The sequence below is a fragment of the Thalassophryne amazonica genome, chromosome 17 (genome assembly GCF_902500255.1).
Source record: "Thalassophryne amazonica chromosome 17, fThaAma1.1, whole genome shotgun sequence".
Classification (NCBI taxonomy): domain Eukaryota; kingdom Metazoa; phylum Chordata; class Actinopteri; order Batrachoidiformes; family Batrachoididae; genus Thalassophryne; species Thalassophryne amazonica.
In genome coordinates this window covers 33,835,118-33,852,389 of record NC_047119.1, presented here as the reverse complement: position 1 = coordinate 33,852,389, position 17,272 = coordinate 33,835,118, and the positions used below count along the sequence as shown (strand labels likewise).

The 17,272-nt window shown below is 39.9% G+C and overlaps 1 protein-coding gene and 1 long non-coding RNA gene across 3 annotated transcripts in view; one reads left to right on the top strand and one right to left on the bottom strand.

Annotated features, from left to right (window-relative positions):
• The window catches only part of LOC117529379, an 883,736-nt gene that overhangs the window by 257,516 nt on the left and 608,948 nt on the right, over positions 1-17,272 (bottom strand). The window lies entirely within an intron of this gene.
• Positions 11,401-17,272, top strand: part of rc3h2 (ring finger and CCCH-type domains 2) — a 68,173-nt gene continuing 62,301 nt past the window's right edge. For both annotated transcript variants that reach the window (XM_034192124.1, XM_034192125.1), the window contains exon 1: positions 11,401-11,828. The gene's annotated coding sequence lies outside the window, so the exon portion shown is untranslated. The remainder of the gene's footprint in view (positions 11,829-17,272) is intronic.

Genomic DNA, 17,272 nt, shown 5'->3' with positions numbered 1-17,272 from the left:
AGGACGTTTCGCTTCAAATTACAGAAGCTTCCTCAGCTAAAATTCTTGCTCTGGTAGACTGACTTCTGTCTTGACTCTTGTAGAGAAGAATAAACAGAAGCCACAAAAGCTGGAGTTTTAAACCTAACCAGACCCCTCCTACCGAGAGGCAGACTGCTAAGACTAGTTACTAAACAATAGCTCTAATTAGCACCTATTGTGCTCTAGTTAGCACCCTCCTAATGACAGGGCAGCTGTCCCTCCTAATGATGGAACGGACGCCTCTCCTGATGGCTCCCTTGACGACTCTCCTGATGACGTGAATGACTCTTTACCATGAACAAAAGACTGAAACTGCTTTGACCTGAGTACCCCATTGTAAACAGGGGACAAAGCGTGTCTCGGACCCCTTCCCCGGTTAAGGCTGGGTTTCAACTGTTTCATATAGAATGCCTCCTTGACCCCTCTCTCAAACCATTTCTTCTCCTTGGCTAAGATTTTAACTTCCTTGTCCTCAAACGTGTGGTTAGTCTCTTTAAGGTGGAGATGAACTGCAGACTGAGGTCCACTGTGCCAATTACCAATGCAGATTTGTCTGCTGTGGCGACCCGAACAAAAACTGGGAGCAGCCGAATGACCAACAACAACACAAATTAAAACATAATTTTTTCATTACTTGATCTTAGAAGATTCTGGAGGTGACCAGGCGAGATCAAATTTAGGTCATTTGCTTTTATTTATTTATTCAAGTAATTCACTGTTTCTTCTCCACTCCAATTTGGACTATATTTGACATCCATACAGCCTGATATGTCTACTTTTTCCTGTAGTTTGGTGAAATTACTTCTAGGTGATGGAAAAGAATGCATCAAGTTCCACAGGTCTGGTGTCCCCCAAAGCCACAGCTGCTTCTTGCTGATAGTATGTTTAAAGGGTAGATTCTGGCTGGATAATCACTTTATTCAATATTGTGGTAATTGTAACACATTCTACACAAAATTTGGGTCCCAAAAGTGATACAGTGCATCCAGAAAGTATTCACAACACCCCACTTTTTACATATATTGTTATGGTACAGCCTTATTCCAAAATGGAGTAAATTCATTTTTTCACTCAAAAGAATGTCATTTCACCGCAAACCACAGCCAGGTGCTCCTCACAGGATCAGAGGAGTGAGAAGAATCATCAGAGGAGTTGTCCAAGAGACAACGGCCATTTGCTGAGGACAAATTTTTTCAAAGAAAACACTCAACCACCATGGCCTGTATGCAGCTCACCACGCAAGACTCCTTTGCTGAAGAAAATGCATGTTGAAGTTCATTTAAAGTTTGCTGCACCACATTTAGACAAGCCTGTGAAATACTGTAAGAATCTGGTCAGATGAGACCAAAATTGAACTCTTTGGATGCCATAATACACATCATGTTTGGAGACAAATGGCCCCAAAAACACCATACCAACAGTGAAGTTTGGAGGGGGAACATCATGGTGTGGGGCACTGGCAAACTTCATGTACTTGAAGAAAGGATGGATGGAAAAGAGTACCAAGACATTATTGATAAAAATCTCCTGCTTTTGACCAGGATGAGGAAGATACAATGACGGTTGACATTTCAGCATAACAGTCCCAAATACATAGCCAGGGGAACTTTCAGTTGGTTTCAGAAAATGAAATTAAAGCTGTTAGAACGGCCAAGCCAATCACCTGACTTGAATCCAATAGAAAATCTATGTAAAAAACGGAAGATCAGAATTCATAGTAGAGGTCCACAGAACCTTCAAGATGTGAAGACTGTTTGTGTGGCAGCTAGTTTCTCCATACAGGAGTTTTCTTGATGCTGTCATTACCAACAGAGACTTTTGTACAAAATATTAAATAAATTTCAGGAAGCGTGTTCAATACTTTTTCCCTGTGTCATTCCATTTTATTACGCCCCGTGCGGCGCTTGCAGGTTGTCTGTCCATCCATCCTTCCGTCAGTTTGTCTGTCCGTCTGTCCGGCCGCAATTCGTTCGCTGCAACTTAATATTTGGTGGGTACATGCCTTGGTGGAGTACTTCGCATGGGTTCGAAGGCCAGTGACTTTGACCTACTTTTGAAGGTCACCAGTGGTCACAACTGTCAAATCCTTCGCTGCTACGTAGCTTCACACCTATTGCTCGCAGAAACTTCATATTTGGTGGGTACATGCCTTGGAGGAGTACTTGGCATGGGTTCAAAGGCCAGTGACCTTGACCTACTTTTCAAGGTCACCAGTGGTCACAACTGTCAAAATCCTTTGCCGCAACGTAGCTTCACACCTATTGTTTGCAGAAACTGACAGTTTTTTCCAATGTTCAGTATTTATTTTACCCATTGTATCTGGGATTGGCACAGGGAATAATCACCTCAAGTGTGATAGAAGGAGCATTGTTGGTTCAAGTTACAGGTAGCTTGCAATGAGGTGGTCAGTTCCTTTAATTTCCAAAGCCGAGGTCTAGATTATTATCACTGTATTAAAACCCCAATTCCAATGAAGTTGGGACTTTGTGTAAAATGTAAATAAAAACAGAATACACCACAAAGACAAGATATTTAATGTTCAAACTGATAACCTTTATTGTTTTTGTGCAAATATTTGCTCATTTTGAAATGGATGCCTGCAACAGGTTTCAAAAAAGCTGGGACAGTGGTATGTTTACCACTGTGTTATATCACCTTTCCTTCTAACAACACTCAATAAGCGTTTGGGAACTGAGGACACTAATTGTTGAAGCTTTGTACATGAAATTCTTTCCTATACTTGCTTGATGTACGACTTCAGTTGTTCAACAGTCCGGTGTCTCCGTTGTCGTATTTTGTGCTTCATAATGCGTCACACATTTTCAATGGGTGACAGGTCTGGACTGCAGGCAGGCCAGTCTAGTACCCGCACTCTTTTACTATGAAGCCACGCTGTTGTAACACGTGCAGAATGTGGCTTGGCATTGTCTTGCTGAAATAAGCAGGGATGTCCCTGAAAAAGATGTTGCTTGGATGGCAGCATGTGTTGCTCCAAAACCTGGATGTACCTTTCAGCATTGATGGTGCCATCACAGATGTGTAAGTTGCACATGCCATGGGCACTAACACACCCCCATACCATCACAGATACTGGCTTTTGAACTTTGCGCTGGCAACAATCTGGATGGTCTTTTCCCTCTTTTGTCCAGAGGACATGACGTCCATGATTTCCAAAAACAATTTCAAACATGGACTCATCAGACCACAGCACACTTTTCCACTTTGCGTCTGTCCATTTCAAATGAGTTTGTGCCCAGAGAAGGCAGCGGCGTTTCTGGGTTTTGTTGATGTATGGCTTTCACTTTGCATGGTAGAGTTTTAACTTGCACTTGTAGATGTAGCGACAAACTGTGTTAACTGACAGTGGTTTTCTGACGTGTTCCTGAGCCCACACGATAAGATCCTTTACACAATGATGTTGGTTTTTAATGCAGTGCCGCCTGAGGGATCGAAGGTCACGGGCATTCAATGTTGGTTTTCGGCCTTGCTGCTTACGTATAGAAAGTTCTCCAGATTCTCTGAATCTTCTGGTTATATTATAGACTGTAGATGATGGAATGCCTAAATTCCTTGCAATCGAACATCAAGAAACATTGTTCTTAAACTGTTGGACTAAATTCCTTGCAATCAGACTATTTTTCACACAGTTGTTCACAAAGTGGTGATCCTCGCCCCATCTTTGCTTGTGAAAGGCTGAGCCTTTTGGGGATGCTCCTTTTATACCCAATCATGACACTCACCTGTTTCCAGTTAACCTGTTCACCTGTAGAATGTTCCAAACAGGTGTTCTTTGAGCATTCATCAACTTTCCCAGTTGTTGCCAGTGTCCCAGCTTTTTTGAAATGTGTTGCAGGCATCCATTTCAAAATGAGCAAATATTTGCACAAAAATAAAAAAGTCTGTCAGTTTGAACATTAAATATCTTGTCTTTGTGGTGTATTCAATTGAATATAGGTTGAAGAAGATTTGCAAGTCATTGTATTCTGTTTTTATTTACATTTCACACAACGTCACAACTTCATTGGAATTGGAGTTGTACAGTAAGGTTCGGTTTCACCATTTGGCCAGGCCAGAACTGTTTTTAGCTCAGTGAGCATTATGTTATAAATGAGTGGGTTCGCCAGCATAGTCTCTCAGTTCATTCCTTGCCTTTACATACCTCCTATCTTCCTTGTTTTGTCCTTTTGCCCCATATATGTCACTTTCTCTCATTTCAGTAGACTGCAACACCAGTTTTTGCCCTTTTTGGAGCTTCCTAGACACTAGAGGCAGACAAATTTCTTGCCTTTGGTGTCTTACTGCAGCTATAAGAGTGTATGTGACAGACTGTCTTTGCATTATAAATGTGCACCTGCATTAAAACTACAGTGTGTGGGATGTAGTGTCATCTAGTGCTGAGGTTCCAGATTGCATTCTGCCAACATTGGTCACAAATTTGGTTCCTTTTACATGTTTGATTCTTTAGCGATGGGGACTTGTGCTGCCTTACCTTTTCTTGTGGCAAGATGACACAATGTACAGAAGAAATATGTGTGATTCTCCATTTCACAAAAATAGTTCTCAAATGTGTTTGCCTACAATAGCAACTTGTAGACATCGTATATGGGATCAAACACTGATTCCTCTTCTTTTTTCTTCAGTCATCTGTGCTGCAAAATGCAACAGATGGAGTAAGTATGTACTTTTTTGGCTACTGTATTAACATGGAGGTGCAACATGGTGGCCTCAATAAGGGGGCTCGCTCCCGTGTACATATGAAGGGCTCATTCTAAGTTTATGAAACCACAATGATTCATTGTTGCAGGTAATTATACACTAATGACCAGATGGCTATGAAAGTTATATTTCATTTATGCTAATAAACACCCCTAAATACCCTTTAAAGCTCTGCTTAGAGAGCATCAGGATGAAGTTATAGCCAACCAATTTTTACATAGAAATTCTAAGTAAAATTAATATGGTATTTTCTCTTGTTTTTATTAGAAAAATGTTACTTGTCATTAGTAAACTCTAGTTCAAAATTCTTCCAAATCAAAAAATAAATAAATAAAAATGATATAATGTTTTTGGTTTGTTTGTTTTATCTGAAAGAACATTCTCCAGACATGACACCAAACATTCATTAATCAAGGAAAATTAAGATTTGAAACCCCAACTCTTCTTTTAATGGCTAACTGGTTCTTCTATCACATTTTGTATTTCCTCCAAGAAGGTTTCAATTGACTGTGACCGAAGCAGAAAGTTCGACCACATTACACCCATTTTAGCATCCCTTCACTGGCTTCCTGTCCCAGTGAGATCAGATTTTAAGGTTCTGCTGCTAACCTATAAAAAATGGTCTTTTAGTGAAGTTTAGGGCTAGTGGCCGGCGATCACCTTAGTATTTCTCTGTTTTTCTTGTTGTTTAATGCTGAAAAATTATACAGTAGTTTTTGTCTTTCTGATGCCTGATTCTGTTTTTTCTCTCTGTTTAAGGTGTAGCTCCATCCAGAGATAGGAGTTGTGTTCGTGTTGGCAATCCTCCTGTCCTGTGCGCCAATAGCATTTCTTGTATATTTGTCCGTGAATTGTTCTGTGAATTGTTCTGTAATTTATGTGTGTAGCATGGCCCAAGCAGAGGGTCACCCCTTTGAGTCTGGTCTGCTTGAGGTTTCTTCCTCAGAGGGAGTTTTTCCTTACCACTGTTGCTCTGGGGGTTGGTAAGGTTAGACCTTACCTGTGTGAAGCGCTTTGAGGCAACTCTGTTGTGATTTGGCACTATATAAATGAAAATAAATTGAAATTGAAATTGACTGTGCCTCACTTGGAAAAGTCAGTCACTCATTAGTCAAGGGGTCATTGCTTTGGTTTCCACTTGTCTGTTTCCCTGACAAATGGGAAGAGATGATAATTAAGGCCCTGAGATGACTGGATGTGAGGCATCACGGTACATCACTCTGATAATATTTTGCAAGAGGCTCTTGAAGCAGAAAGATGAAGTCAAGTTTGTAAGTCCAATGCTTGCACAAACAGTGAATGTGGCATTTCTCTGTTCTTTAATCATTGACCAAAGGCCAGAGCTTCCCTTTAGTCCAGATCTGCATTGACATTTAAACCAGCTCATCATTGGTCCAAATTCTACTTCCCCACCAAATTTCACTGAAATCATTTCATGTCCTTTTGAGATATCCTGTTAATATTTAAACATACAAAGGGCAAAGAAAACAAAAACTCCTCAGCAAATGATTCTGATGTTTTAAAGAGTCACATTATGAGTATAAGATAGCACGAACGTCTCTCTTAATGACCTGCACAGACTCATTGTCTGTTGTTTGAAAGCAGAGTTTACCTGCAGTCGAGTTGTAAAACTGATTGAAGCTGCAGATTAAATCTGTTATTATGTATGAGTGTATCTAGCTAAAAAGATTACAGCCCGAGCAGGCAGGACCTTCTTATCAGTATACTGTCGGCATTATATATTTTTTCTCAATGGCAAATAAAAGGGTGATGGATTTGCTACCTTTGATCGACAAATAGTTATAAATATAAAACTAGTTACCGAATACATCAAGAAGCAAGCTACCACAAACAAGAAGTAGCCCCAAAATGACCACCCTGAATCCGTAACAACTGCTGGAAGTAGAGCTGGAACAATATGGATTTCTTGGGTCCCGATATTAGGGAGTAAAACATTTCACAATACTGATATATCTACAGATATATACATAAAAATGGCAATGATTCCTAACATTTCATTATCAAAATTTTTTTATGACAAAAAATGTAGTTGAGGCTTGATATTTAATAGTTTAAATATGAATATATATATATTTATACACGAGGTATCTTATAAAACTAACCGGCAGTTTTATAAAAAAAAAAAACTATATGGATTTGATTGACATGCGATTACACCAATCATGCTTGAACCCTCGTGCACATGCGTGAGTTTTTTCACGCGTGTCGGTGACGTCATTTCCCTGTGGACAGGCCTTGAGTGAGATGTGGTCCCGCCCTCTCGGCTGAATTCCTTTGTTTCACACGCTGCTCCAGACGGCGCGCGTTGCTTTATCAAAAATTTTTCTGGATCTGTGAGGAATATCCGAGTGGACACTATTCGAGAAATTAAGCTGGTTTTCGGTGAAAAGTTTAACGGCTGATGAAGATTATGGGGTGTTTCTGTCAGTGTAAGGACTTCCCACAGAGCGGGACGTCGTGCAGCGCTTCCAGGCGCCGTCGTCGGCCTGTTTCGACCTGAAAACATCCTAATTTAAGGCTTAATTCACCCAGGACATCGTGAGAGAACAGAGCAGATTCAGAAGAGGCCGGCATGAGGACTTTATGCGGACATTCCACTGTTTAAGGACATTTTTTAATGAAAGACGTGCGCGCAAATTCGCGGAGTCGTTTCCGTGACGACTCGGCAAATCTGTGTGCGCCGCGACAGGAAAAACACCTCCGTGTTGAAAACCATTTATAAAATTCAGGCGGCTTTTGATGGCTTTCAACAAGTGAGTAACTGAGAAATTGTTTAACAGCTTGGGCATGTTCCAACTTCCCCGTTAAAGTTTCCAACGGAGGTGTTTTTCCTGTCGCGACCCCCCGCGGTCGGGTCCGGCCCGACATGTGAAGGTTCTCTGTTCTCTGATGACTTACTGGGTCAACAGAGCCTGAAATGTGGAAGTTTTCAACTTGAAACGGTGAGACGCTGCCGCCTCGAAGCGCAGATCGCCGTCAGGCGCCGTGGGCCGTCCTTAAAACGACAGTTAAAGACCAAAATCTCTCATCAGCCGTTAAAATTTTTACCGAAAACCAGCTGAATTTATCGAATGGTGTCCACTCAGTTGTGCCTTACATTTTTGAAAAAATTTTGATCAAACAAAGCAGCAGTCTGAGCCATTCCTAAACAATGAAAAAAAATCGACGAGAGGGTGGGTCACGCCTCACTCAAAGACTGCCCACAGGCGAATGACGTAACCAATAGGCGTGAAAAAACTCTCGCATGCCCACGAGGGTTCAAGCATGTCTGATGTAATCACACGTGATTCAAATCCATATGGTTTTTGAAAAAAAATAATAAGGTCAGATACTTTTCTAATAGACCTCATATATATATATATATATATATATATATATATAAAAGCAACCACTGTCATGCTGCCTTCACTTGAACTGGCACCTGCCATGTTGCATTGCACAGCTTTTGCATAATAAAGATTTCTCATGTATTTCAGATCCATCTAGCTGGTGACATAGCAAACACTTGTCTCTTGTTGTTGTCTCTTGTTCTCATAAAAACTAACGGCAGTTGGTCACTTTGCCTTTGTCTCTTGTAGCTAATGTGACCATGTTGTGGTGGCGATCCCAGCTGTGCTTCACAGCACTGTAAATAATGCAGTGGTAGCACCCTCTGAGCACCCTCTGCTGGACAAACTACATAACGACACCAACAGAGTGTTTTTTTTTTTCTGCATTTTGCTATTTGGTAAAATACTAGCTTTCATATCTGTAAAAATAACTCTGATACCGACATGTTGTTGAAAGGCTCATATCAGCTGATATTATCTGCCAACTGATATATTGACCCGGCCCGAGTTGGAAATTCAACTTGTTTCGAAGCTGTAATTATGACAGCATATTTTAGCATCTTATGATTTGTGGCAGTAGCACCTCGTATGTAGGACCTAATATTTTATAACATATTAGTAACTCCTATGTGGGACTTAGTAGCCTTGCATATGTAGGACCTAGTATTTTATATCTTAGTATCTCCTACTTATGACTCAGTACAAGTAACTTGTATTCATGACTCAGTAGTATGTCATATGTAGGACCTTGTTATTTTATAAATAGGTAGCTCCTAATTATGACTCAGTTCCTTGTATGTAAGACCTAGTATTTTATGATGCAGTAACTTCTGTATTTATAACTCATAGATCCTAGTATGTCCTAGTATTTTATGACTTAGTAGCTCCTATGTATAATTCAGTACCTCATATGTAGGGCCTGGTATTTTACAACACAGTAACCCCTACTTATGATTCAGTACCTCATATATAAAGTTGCTGTTTTGTAAATAAGTAACTCCTAATTATGACTTAGTTCTTCAAATGTAAGCCTAGTATTTTATGACTTAGCCTTATGAATCTGTAGATCCTAATATTTATGACCTAGTATTTTATGACTTAGTAACTTCTGCTTATAACTCAGTACCTCATATGTAGAAGCTGGTATTTTATAACATATGAACTCTTACTTATGATTCAGTATCTCATATGTATGTGCTATTTTAGAAATAAGTAACTCCTAATTATGACTCAGTTCTTCAAATGTAGGCCCTAGTATTTTATGACTTAGTAACTTGTACTTATGACTCAGTAGATCATCATATGTATGACATACTATTTTATGACTTAGCAACTTTTACTTATAAAACAGTACCTCATATGTATGAGCTGGTATTTCATAACATATTAACTCCTACTTATGATTCAGTACCTCATATGTATGACTTACTATTTTATAAATAAGTAACTCCTAATTATTAGGCCCTAGTATTTATTACTTAGTAACTTCTACTTATAAGCCAGTAGATCATCATATGTATGACTTAGTATGACTTAACAACCTACTTATGACTCAGTAGATCCTCATATGTAGGACCCAGTATTTTATAACTTAAGTTCTACTTATGACTCAGAAGATCCTCATATGTATGACCTTGTATTTTATGACTTAGTAGATCCCAGATATGGCTCAGTACCTTCTATGTAGGATCTACTGTTTTGCAATTTAGTAATCAATCAATCAATCAATCAATTTTTTTTATATAGCGCCAAATCACAACAAACAGTTGCCCCAAGGCGCTTTAATTCCTGTTTATTACTCATTTCCTCATATGTTGGACCTAGTATTTTGTGACTTAATAATTTCTATTTATGACTCAGCATATCCTCATAGGACCCAGTATTTTATGACTTAAGAACGTATGACTCAGAAGATCCTCATATGTATGACCTTGTATTTTATGACTTAGTAAATCCTATGACTCAGTACCTCATATGTAGGATTTACTGTTTTCTAATTCAGTAACTCCTGTTTATTATTCACTTCCTCATATGTTGGACCTAGTATTTTGGGACTTAATAACTTCTGCTTATGACTCAGCCTATCCTCATAGGACCAAATATTTTATGACTTAAGAACTTATAACTCAGAAGATCCTCATATGTAGGAGCTAGTATTTTATAACATATGAACTCCTACTTATGATTCAGTACCTCATATGTATGACTTGCTATGTTAGAAATAAGTAACTCCTAATTATGACTCAGTTCTTCAAATGTAGGCCCTATGACTTAGTAATTTCTACTTATGACTCAGTAGATCATCATATGTATGACGTACTATTTTATGACTTAGCAACTTCCACTTATAACACAGTACCTCATATGTATGAGCTGGGATATCATATTAACTCCTACTTATGATCCAGTACCTCATATGTATGACATGCTATTTTATAAATAAGTAACTCCTAATTATTAGGCCCTAGTATTTTATGACTTAGTAACTTCTACTTATAAGCCAGTAGATCATCATATGTATGACCTAGTATTTTATGACTTAACCTACTTATGACTCAGTAGATCCTCATATGTAGGACCCAGTATTTTATAACTTAAGTTCTACTTATGACTCAGAAGATCCTCATATGTAGGACCCAGTATTTTATAACTTAAGTTCTACTTATGACTCAGTAGATCCTCATATGTAGGACCCAGTATTTTATAACTTAAGTTCTACTTATGACTCAGAAGATCCTCATATGTAGGACCCAGTATTTTATAACTTAAGTTCTACTTATGACTCAGTAGATCCTCATATGTAGGACCCAATATGTTATAACTTAAGTTCTACTTATGACTCAGAAGATCCTCATATGTATAGCCTGGCATTTTATGACTTAGTAGATCCCATAAATGGCTCAGTACCTTCTATATAGGATCTACTAGTATTTATAACTTCTACTCATGACTCAATCAAGTGTTAAAACAAGTCGATCAACACTAACAGAGTTAATTTACACTAAGATAGAGTTTATGTAATAATAACTGTATGCATTAGTTTTTAAAGCATCTTTTTATGCCCACACTAAACTATAAGACAAATAAAGTGACATATTTGTTTAATATGAAACGAAAGTATCAGGCTTCCATCATTTTGTTCTACCTGATGCGTGCGTTTAGGTGCGTGTTCGTGCGCAAACTTGACGTTGACAGAAGCGCCCCCTGTCGGATCTGTCCCTTTAAAATCAGGCAGCTCACGCCTCGAAAAGCGGCTTGTTCTGGCTCGCCCCTTTACATCTTTTTGTATTTCGCTCAGTAAATAGTGCCCCACACATGCCGCTCCTCCGACCGACACGCGCTGACAGTCGAGCGTCCGAACGTCAACAAAGACGCGTCACGGGCGGATTTTGTGCACGACGCGTCTCCGCGCTGCAGCTCGCTCCCTGCGCGCAGCACCATCACCGGCGGAGCGATACCAGCCTGTCCTCTCTTGCCCGGTTTGTCACAGTGAGTGCGGCTCGGCGCTCCGAACGTGTCCGTCGGCGCTGACAGACGAGCGGACCAAAGTGGACCAACGCGCTCAGCGCGCGGAAATGCTGTTCTGCGCTCCTTGCACACCAAGAATTACCTCCACGGGTTGACTGCTGCGGTTGTTTTGCAACTGATGAAGATTTTTTTATTATTATTATTTTTCATTTGATGCTTCGTTGTGGATGTTTCTGAATATGTTTATTGTAGTTGTCTGGTGTGGTGCATGAGGTAAGTCACTTCTCCATGGCTGCGCGCTACTTCCTCATGCTCAAATTGGGATTTTGACAGTGCACTGGTCTAAAATTAGAATTGCTTACTTGTTTTTGTTCTCGCTTAAGTAAGATTTGCTGCCGATTTCACAAACTGTGTTTTATTAAGGAGCCTAAAATTATGAGCCACTGTTTGACACAGGAAGGATCTGCAAACAAAATGGAATTGAAGATAAACCACCCTTTTTGCACAGCAGCTCTGCTAATTGCTTATGAGGCCTCTTATGCACGGTGACAGGAGAAAAAGTGAAAATGTGGAGTGTGTTAAAAATACTTGTGCACACAAAATGACTTTTATTTCTTGTAGAAATGCATCACAAAGTTCCGCAACAGCACCAGCCTGTTACTGTCTAAACTAATGATCTGCAACTACTAGTTTCTTTTTCCAACAATAATCCAAGGATCCAAAGGTGCCATAAATTTATGGTTCATTGCCCCGAGTTGCTCTGCAGGCACATCTGTCAGGACTGATAAAATGAGGCCTTTATTGTAAAATATAGTAGGCAATTTAGACTGTACTGGTTCCCTGCTCTCCATCTAGAGGCTCCCCCCCACCCAACATGATGACAGGCATAATGAATAAATAATCACACAGACCCACATACTGCCACGCTAAAAAAAAAACAAAAAAACAAGTGAGCAGATGCAAAACAACTGCAGCAGCCATACATTCTAAGATAACCACATCCAAATATTACAGGAAACACAATCATACAATAGGTTCCAGTGACCCTTGATGGGAATAAATGGGTGTAGAAAGTGAATGAATACAATACAATTTGACACATTGCCTTGATTCGCATTTTCCTTTGGTATGGAAGCCCAATTCTGCTGCCAACAAATTTAGATCACTTAATTTTTTCCTCCACTCATTATTAAATGGTGGATTCTCATAATCATGATATGTCAGGTCATACTTATGACATAGCAAATCATAACAATTCATAACTAAGGGATAGTACAGATGATAAGTCATAATTATGAGTTAATGAGCTAATAAGTTATAATTATGTAAGTCAACTATAACATGGTAAGGCATAATTATGTCTAAGTTTCTAGGTTTCAGGCATGTAGCTAAGAGAAATTACAACCAAGTAAATCTTAATTCTTAGCCTGTGGATTATAATTATGGGATACCAAGTCATTATGGTGGGATAGCCATAATGATGAGTTAATAAGATAGAAATTAGTAAATGTGTAATGTAAGTCAACTACAAGATATTAAGTCATGATTATGGGATACAAACCTGCAACCCAGATGTTAAATATTCTAATCTAAAAAATCTTGATTATCACATTTTACATCATAATTATGCAGTCCTAAATCATTATGGTGGGATAGCCATAATGATGAGTTAATAAGATAGTAATTATGTGTAATGTAAGTCAACTACAAGATATTAAGTTATGGTTATGGGATACAAACTTGCAACCCAGATGTTAAATATTATAATCTATAAAGCCATAAATATCAAATTTTAGATCATAATTATGGAATCCTAAGTCATTATGGTGGGATAGCCATGATGATGAGTTAATAAGATAGAAAGCAGTAAATATGTAATGTAAGTCAGCTACAAGATATTAAGTCATGATTATGGATACAAACTCACAACTCAGATGTTAAATATTATAATCTAGAAAACCATAATTATCAAATTTTAGATGATAATTATGGAATCCTAAGTCATTATGGTGGGATAGCCATAATGACGAGTCATTAAGTTGTAAATATGTCATTTAAGTTAACAAGATAGTATTTCATGGTTGTAGGATGCTCAGTCACAATTAAGAAAAACATCCCCACAGCATGATGCTTCAGGTGCTTTTTGACAAACTTCAGGTTGGCTGCCACGTGCCTTTTACTAAGGAGTGGCTTCTGTCTGGCCACTCTGCCATACAGGCCTAATTGGTGGATTGCTGCAGAAATGGTTGTTCTTCTGGAAGGGTCTCCTCTCTTCACAGAGGAATGCTGGAGCTCTGACAGAGTGACCATCGAGTTCTTGGTTACCTCCCTGGCTAAGGCCCTTCTCCCCGATCGCTCAGTTTAGACGGGCAGCTATCTAGGAAGTGTCCTGGTGGAGCTGAACTTCTTCCATTTAAAGATGATGGAGGCCACTGTGCTCATTGGGATCTTCAAAGCAGCAGAAATGTTTCTGTACCCTTCCCCATATTTGTGCCTTGAGACAATCCTGTCCTCGGAGGTCTACAGACAATTCCTTTGACTTCGTTCTTGGTTTGTGCTCTGACATGCACTGTCAACTGTGGGACCTTTTATGTAGACACATGTGTCTTTCCAGATCATGTCCAGATTTGTGCCTTGAGACAGTCCTGTCCTCAGAGGTCTACAGACTATTCCTTTGACGTCGTTCTTGGTTTGTGCTCTGACGTGCACTGTCAACTGTGGGACCTTTTATGTAGACACGTGTGTCTTTCCAAATCATGTCCATTCAACTGAATTAAACTGTAGAAACATCTCAAGGATGATCATGAAAACAGGATGCACCTGAGCTCAATTTTGAGCTTCATGGCAAAGGCTGTGAATACTTACGTACATGTGATTTCTTAGTTTTTTAATTATTATTTTTAATAAATTTGCAAAAATCTCAAAAAACTTTTTCACATTGTTATTATGGGGTATTGCATATAGAATTTTGAGGAAAAAATGAATTTAATCCATTTTGGAACAAGGCTGTAACATTCATTCATTCATTCATCTTCTACCGCCTAGTCCAATTAAGGGTCGTGGGGGGCTGGAGCCTATCCCAGCAGTCATTGAGCGTGAGGCGGGGTACACCCAGGACAGGACGCCAGTCTGTCGCAGGGCCACAAACAGACAAACAAACACAGACATACCCACACACACACCTACGGACAATTGAGAGATTCCAATCCACCTAACCCGCATGTCTTTGGATGTGGGAGGAAACCGGAGCACCCAGAGGAAATATACGCACACACGGAGAGAACATGAAAACTCCACACAGAAAGGCCACGGGAATTGAACCACGACCTTCTCGCTGTAAGGCAACAGTGCTAACCACTAAGCCACCGTGCTGCCCAGGCTGTAACATAAAATGTGGAAAAAGTGAAGTGCTGTGAATACTTTCTGGGTACTTTGTGTGTCATCTTCTGGTTTATCTCAGTTTCACGATGGAGCAGTGTGATGGTCTCTGCTGGGTCCCACAATAGGTGAAGACCTCAGTAAAGTTCAACATTCCATACCAACACTCATCAACATGTTAGTCATTTGCTGAAGTGCTTAATTTGAAAGATTTTTTAATGGGTAGTTTGAAGTTAGCACACAAGCTGCTACTGCCAGAATTTTTGTTGCGCAGCTGTTTACCTCATTTGCACATCACATGACCACACACATTGAGAGGAAATGATGATTTACTGATTAATAAGCAGTTCATGCAGGGTAAAAGTGTCACTTTTTCTGCAGGCTGTGGTTACAGACATTAATTTGTCTATTTCAGCTGAGAGTTGCTGCTTCCTAAACCTCCAGATACAGACAGCAACAAGAACATTTTGAGTTATTTCTACAGCTAAATATAAAATAAGATAAATGTGTTTTAATCTTCCACACTAGTCGATGTAGTACTTTTGGATGACATTTGAGTTTTGGGGGGTTTTTTTCTCTGCAGTGTAGTGGGTGTGAGATTTTGGTCTTGTGCGAGCACCACATGTGAAGCTGAGCTTGAGGTCATGCTGAAATTGTTGAAGTCGAAACTGTGAGAAGCGCTCAAGATATATTTAGAGAGGAATTTGCACTTTTAATAAAGTGAGGTGTCACGTGTGAGTGGATTTCAGTAGCAGTGATTAAAGTCTCTTTCGCTCTCTCTCTCACGAGCCGCATTTGCTGCGTACCTTGCTTGACCAAGTCCCTCACTTATTTTTTTTCTTTTGCAGATACATTCATGTTTTCAGCAGGGTTTATGTGGAAGTATTTACATTTTTTACGTGGAAGTATTTACATTTTTGAACCTAACCACTCTGAAACAATGGTCTTATTTCCCAAATTTCTGTCTATCTCTCTGTCTGTCTGTCTGTCTATCTATCTATCTATCTATCTACAAGGGCTGTCCATAAAGTATAGGTCCTTTTTATTTTTTTCAAAAACTATATGGATTTCATTCATATGTTTTTACGTCAGACATGCTTGAACCCTCGTGCGCATGCGCGAGTTTTTCCACGCCTGTTGGTGATGTCATTCGCCTGTGAGCACTCCTTGTGGGAGGAGTCGTCCAGCCCCTCGTCGGAATTCCTTTGTCTGAGAAGTTGCTGAGAGACTGGCGCTTTGTTTGATCAAAATTTTTTCTAAACCTGTGAGACACATCGAAGTGGACACGGTTCGAAAAATTAAGCTGGTTTTTGGTGAACATTTTAACGGCTGATGAGAGATTTTGAGGTGATTCTGTCGCTTTAAAGGACTTCCCACGGAGCGAGACGTCGTGCAGCACTCTCAGGCGCCGTCGTCAGCCTGTTTCAAGCTGAAAACCTCCACATTTCAGGCTCTATTGATCCAGGACGTCGTGAGAGAACAGAGAAGTTTCAGAAGAAGTCGTTTCAGCATTTTATCCGGATATTCCACTGTTAAAGATTTTTTTTAATGAAAGACGTGCGGGCAGATTGCAGCGTCGGCTCGCAGCCGCCGCGACGCTCCGCCACAGGAAAAACACCTCTGTTGGAAGCCTTAAGGACAAGTTGGAACATGTCCAGCTGTTAAACAATTTCTCATATACTCACTCCACTGAAAGCCATCAAAAGCCGCCTGGATTTTACAAATGGTTATCAACACGGAGGTGTTTTTCCTGTGCCGCCGCACCACGCCAGCTGCGTCCCAACGCGCGGACCCGTCCGCACGTCTTTCATTAAAAAAATCTCCTTTAACAGTGGAATATCCGGATAAAATGCTGAAACCGACTTCTTCTGAAACTTCTCTGTTCTCTCACGACGTCCTGGATCAATAGAGCCTGAAATGTGGAGGTTTTCAGCTTGAAACAGGCTGATGACGGCGCCTGAGAGTGCTGCATGACGTCTCGCTCCGTGGGAAGTCCTTAAAGCGACAGTATCACCTCAAAATCTCTCATCAGCTGTTAAAATTTTCACCGAAAACCAGCTTAATTTTTCGAACTGTGTCCACTTCGATGTGTCTCACAGGTTTAGAAAAAATTTTGATCAAACAAAGCGCCAGTCTCTCAGCAACTTCTCAGACAAAGGAATTCCGACGAGGGGCTGGACGACTCCTCCCACAAGGAGTGCTCACAGGCGAATGACGTCACCAACAGGCGTGGAAAAACTCACGCATGCGCACGAGGGTTCAAGCATGTCTGACGTAAAAACATATGAATGAAATCCATATAGTTTTTGAAAAAAATAAAAAGGACCTATACTTTATGG